Genomic DNA, 6,000 nt, shown 5'->3' on the forward strand with positions numbered 1-6,000 from the left:
ATGAGCTGCTTGGTAAGGGATTTGGGAAATCAAGTTTTTCTTGTTTATGAGTTTTGACAAATTACATTCAACTTTGTAAATACAAGCTTAATTTGGCTTTGGGGTGTATATTCAATTTTGATAATCATGGAACTCACATCATTTTGGCTTTGGAATAACTTCACCTTCTACTTAAATTACACTGAATAACACAATATGCAAGTCAGGGGCGGAAATACACAAAAAGCTCCATGTGTTAAATCAGATATTTATCCTTGACAGGGAATCACTTCAGGCTCATTGAAACCTGAACTGTTGACTGATTACAACTCTGGTTCTTTAGGGAAACTTGTCAGTCGACACAGATTTATTACTATTATTATCAGACCTAGTTATAACTTTCTCTCTGCCAATCAAAACATTTCAGAAGCTTTTCATTCTGTACAATTCTCAAAGGCCATTAAATTATTATCTGACGACGATTTGCCGGAGAACTGTTATCATGTTCTATAAGTTCACATGAATATCATCTCATGTTTCCTTCCAAATTCTCATTTTTAGGCTGACAAAAGTTGTATGTGTGTAGAGGCAAAAGCCAAAAAGCATGAGGAGTAGACACCAGGTGAGAGAAAGCAGTGTGATCTTGAGGAACACTCAAAAGAATTGGGAAACAATGGGAACACAGACAATGAAAGGAGGTGGGTGGGAATTGAAAAAGATTAAAAGGACTGATACAGAGGCAGAACAGAATACAGCCTGAGAAGCTGACATGGCAGTGAGAGTTTCATTTGAGCCACTGCAGATCAAAAGTTGTTGCATAAAGGAAGCAGAAGAAAGAAAAAAATATGAGAAGCGAAGCGAGGAGTTGGAGGAGGATGACAGCAGAGGACTAAGAAGCGAAGAGGGGCAGCAACCCACGGGCCGACATCGGGTAGACAGTAGAGGTCCGTGTCACCCAGTGCGGGACAGAAAAGGACGAGCGGGGACACATCTGTGTGGACGCAGCCAGCCGTGTGTGACCGATGCTCTTTGAGGTCGCCTGTCAGGATTGGGGACTGCTGGGAACAGGGGCAAGGGCGGCACTGCAGGAAGCAGGTACCAAGACAGTTGTAGAGGGGGAAAAACAGCAGGGGAACAAAGGGTGAGGCAGGCAGAGTGGGAAACAACACATCTAACAAAAGGAATCTGGGGCAGGTGAAGAATGGGTGAATTTAGAGTTGAAAGAAAACAAATTTGTCCCCTTTAGTGATTTCCCTCCAAAACGCAGGAGAGACATTGTCATCACGGAGCATGTTCTGCGACAAAAATGAACAAACAGTTGCGTGCACCGCCAACACGTTCTAATCCCAAGTCATCACATACTGCTGCTTTGCAGTGGACTTCCATGTCAACATTTTAGATATTTTTCTGCATCTGCTGTTAATGTTCCGGGGTGCTGCTACCATGATGTCAACAAATGCACATGGTGGGATTACGCTGCACATGGTTGTGTTTTCACAACAAAAGCACATGGCAACCAGTGCCAGGACGTTAACAAAAGCACATGCTAGCACAGACAGTTAGGATCAGGCAACCAGGGCACATGGTGTAAAAAAAAAAACAACATTTAGACAGGACGCAAACACCAGACTCCTGCGTGAAAGTCCAGGATTTGTTGGAGGTAGATTTTAAACTACTCTGCCATGCATAAGACTGTTTGAAATGATTGATGCGTTTTATATTGTGATTTTTTTTTTAGTTGCATGCATGTGTTTTGGAAGTGCTGGGCATACAACTGGATGAATGAGACTTGGATTATACTGCACAAGTTGTGTGAGTGTTTGTGCTTTTTTGAATCTCTGTTCATCAACACAAGTTTTCTTTCTGTTTTTTACATTTGTGATATGCAAATGACTCTGAGTTAGATAGATAGATAGATAGATAGATAGATATCTTATAAGCTATGTTCACAAGCAAAAGCTGATTATGCGTGCATGATTATGCTAAGTAACAGTATGCAAGCAAATATTTCTTGGTGTTTTTTGAACATCATATTGGAACATGGTGACTGTAAGGGCAGACCAGTCAAGTGTTTTCCTTTTTTATTCAATATTCAAAGAAGCACTTACAGTATTTGAAATGCTAATATATTAATATAGTAATCATTATATCAATAGCTTTCAAACCAGCAAAATTACTCTTCAGTAGAAGATAAACAGTATTGCTGTTCTGAGACACTCGAGTGGCAATATAAGTGGTTCTATTCACTTAGTAGATGATATTGAAGTGTTTGTTTATGTGACTAAGGTAATCTTTTATTAAGTATAAAATGAGAATTTTTGTTGTTCTTGTTAATTTTTACTCATTTATAAGCAATAAATCTATACAAATTTACCTTTATCTCTGTACATTAGTTCAGAAAAGGTGTAATTGTGATTACTTTCAGAGAGCTAAATGCTTACAAATTTTGATTTTTGCTTCACAAACACAAACAAATGCCCTACGGAGAAATGGTGGCAATTCAGTGTGGATGCAGTCAGCATGATTGCACCGCAGGTGAGATGGCGGCTGTGTAAATATCCTCCAGCAGGCCTGGCTGAAGCAGAGAGCTCCACTGGGGAAGAAGGAGGTGATAAAGTGGCTGAGTGCTCTGGTCTACCTGTGACCAGTTTTTGCTGACTGGCTGAATGACAAAGTGGTTGTGGAAAAGTGGGGAAAAAAACATCTGGATTTGTCACAGAAAGAAATTGAGTGTGTTACAGGGGCAAAGGAAAGGATGTCATTTACAAAACGCTGGTAAAGAAATGATCAAGAAATGCACATGATTTGCCCTGATTCATTTTGTTTTGATCTGCTTGCTTTGTAAGTCGTTCTTAATTGATTTACTGCAACATATTGTCTTGTGTTGTATTATGTTGTTTATTAGAATATCAAAAAAAGATGTTTTGAAATAAACGCGATGGACTTTTATCAGCAATATGAAAGAAAGATCAAACTTTAAGGCAAAGTATCGTGGTAGATGAAAGTTCTGTTTGAAATGTGTGTCAGTGGCAAAGGGGATGTTGATAATATATTCCTTAAGATAGTGGAATGTGCCGAGTGAATTTCTGATGCTCTTTGGGGATATATACAGTACTGTATTTAAGGCAGGGAGACTCAAACCCCGCCACTGATGTTTTTGTGTTAATGTGTGAGCCAATGCTGGCAGTTAAGCTTAATGTTCGTAGTTAGCGCAGTTGGTTGTTTCAGAAGTTTGGCACAGCAGCAGAATCAGCACAGCTGGTGCTGACGAGTACTAAGGTGGAGTTTATTAGTATTTAGTTGTGGGTTTTCCTTTGAATAGTGACTGCGGGCAAATCAAATTTGTTTCTCAAGTCAGATCTTTACGACATACGGTCAACACTGTCATTTGCAAGTGATCAGATCAGTTTTGTGTGTCCAGACGGCACCAACCTCTCTGCATGGATTACTGTTGTAGAGATAGGGCAAAGCATTCTCATCCTGACTCATCAATTACTGCCACTTGGTCAGTGCCGTTCACATCTACATATTACTCGCTGGGTATGCTTGTGTGTTCATTGCTGACATTCTGGGACGGTGTGTCAGTTTGTGAAGCTATATAGCAGAATTTCAGGAGCAGAACCACACCTCTACCGCACACTTCAGCCGCGCCTCTTCCAGCTTAAATATCCTCCTAACCCGATCTCCCCCTTTCGTTCTCGTTATTCTGCACAAGCACGTACCGACACACCACGTAGCGTTCCACTCTCGAGTCGACTGCGGTTCGCTCACTCACCCCTATTATGGATTCTATCTCTCTGTCCCCGTCGGAAGACGACCTGTTCAGTCGAAGCCGTGATGATGGCCCTCACCGTCTCCATCTGGCTGTGCAGGCGTCCTCAGGGTCCGACGCCGACAACTTCTCTGTCGCATCCGTGCCGGACACACCGACCTCGGCAGTGCAACCGGCCGCCAGCCCCTCAGTTCCCTCCATGGTCCATGTTCCACCCGGCTCCTCTCTGCTCACCATCCAGATGTACGGCTTGGCCGATGGTTCCTCTGCATCTCCTGGTCCGCCACCCTCAGCGGAAAGAAGAGAAGAAAAGAAGACACGGTCGCCCCCGTGCAGCCCTGCGCCGCCGCAGTTCTCCTACTCCATCGCCGCGGAGGATGGTGACGGCCTCCCACCGTTGTCTCGACTCTGCCGGCTCGGCGGCTCGCTGTCGAGCGATGAGTGCTGGAATGCGGCATCACCATGCTCCAGCGAGGTCTCCTGATTGCCGGCCACCTTTGAAGACCGAGGAATACCATTTCGCAGAACTGACAACAAAGCTTTTTGACATCCTGACATCTGAGTGCTGCTCTGTCAACATCGGCGCTCTTCCGGGTGATTTAATCGCGGCGGCTCCCGTCGTGCGCCATGACGTCAGTACCTCTGTTAAAGGGCGAGTCAAGTCAAGTCTAGTCAAGTCAATTTTATTCGTAGAGCCCATTATCATAAAACATGGTTTGCCTCAGTGGGCTGTACAGTTTACGACATCCCTCTGCCCTTAGACCCTCACATCACCCAAGGAAAATCTCCCCAAAAAAAAAAAAAGAAAGGAAGAAACCTCAGCAAGAGCAGGGCGCTCCGGGATGCCAGCGCCACTTCCTGCTCTTCCTGGCCATCCACAGCAGCTCTGTCCCCTTGGGGCAGCCCGGTGCCCTCTACTGCTCAACCTCAGCAACTGCAGCATTTGTTTCATGATGGGATTTCTGGCACCGGGGTATTGGTGCCCTCGGCCACGTATGTTCGACAATCGCACCACTTCGCTTTCACTGGGGCACACTGCACTGGGATGCCGTTGTCCCCAGTCGTACCCCGGCCGTGCTATCCCAGCCACTGCACCAGTTCGCTCTCGCTGGGGCATCTGGCACCAGGTTGTCAGTGCGCCCCACTGTGCCTCCGCACGACCCGCAGCAACCAGCCTTGGTTGAGACTCCCGCCTACGCCTCCCAATCCGCCTGGGCTGGGGTTGTTGGCACCGGGTTGCCACCGAATTTTCCCTCTCATCCTGTGCACCATGTCGTTCCGTCCCACGGTTCTGGTCTCCTTTCCGATCGCTTTCCGTCGCAGCGGCCTTTGCCTACTTTCACCCTGGCCATGGCTGATCCTCCCGTCCGCCCTCCTGGTGCTTTCGTCTCTTGTCCATCTCCGGTTCGCTCCAATCTTCGTACCCAGATTCTTGACTGCACCATGTCTCCGGCGGCCATTTCTCCTAGGTCCCTTAGGCCACGGTGGTCAGGTTTGCCCGGGGTGCCAGCGTTGTTGGCAGCACCCTCCCACTCCCACCAGCTTGCCTCACCCTCGGCACCAGGATGCCTGCACCCTTGACCGTTCTCCCACCGCCATTTGAGTGGCCCGCTCGTGTTGGCTCATCTGGCACCGAGATGCTGGCCCCACTTACTGCCCAACCGTTGCATCTGCGGCAGCTCACTCTCCTTGGGGCGTCCGGTGCCCTCCACTGCTCAGCCTCGCCACCTGCAGCGGTTAGATTTTGGTGGGGCATTTGGCAGTGGAATGCCGATCCCCCTGGCCATCCACTCAGCAACTGCATCTGGCGCCGGGGGTGCCGTTGCCTCCAGTTGTACACCTGCAGCAACCTTGACAGTTCGCTCTCGTTGGGGCTTCTGGCACCGAGATGCCGTGCCCTCGGCCATACGACCTCGGCTACTGCACCGGTTCTCTCTTCTTGGGGCTTCTGGCACCGGGCTGCCAGTGCCCTCTACAGCTTACATCGACGCCTGCAGCGGTTCGCTTTTGCTGGGGAGTCTGGCGTTGGAATGCCATTGCCCCCGGCTGTACACGCTCGGCAACCGCACCACTTCGCGCTCGCTGGGGCATCTGGCACTAAGATGCCGCTGCCCCCAGTTGTTCATCAACAGTGACTTCGACAGTTCGCTCTCGTTGGGGCATCTGGCACCGAGATGTCGGGGCCCCCAGATGTACGACATCGGCTACTGCATCGGTTCACTCTCCTTGGGGCTTCTGGCACCGGGCTG

The 6,000-nt window shown here is 48.0% G+C and overlaps 1 pseudogene; it reads left to right on the plus strand.

The window, feature by feature from the left end:
• LOC148188477 (uncharacterized) overlaps positions 1-5,332 on the plus strand; it is a 117,706-nt pseudogene extending 112,374 nt beyond the window's left edge.
• The last annotated feature ends 668 nt before the right edge of the window (positions 5,333-6,000 follow it).

Source organism: Plectropomus leopardus, chromosome 10 (genome assembly GCF_026936395.1).
Source record: "Plectropomus leopardus strain MGB_pleo_1.0 chromosome 10, ASM2693639v1, whole genome shotgun sequence".
Taxonomy (NCBI): Eukaryota; Metazoa; Chordata; class Actinopteri; order Perciformes; family Serranidae; genus Plectropomus; species Plectropomus leopardus.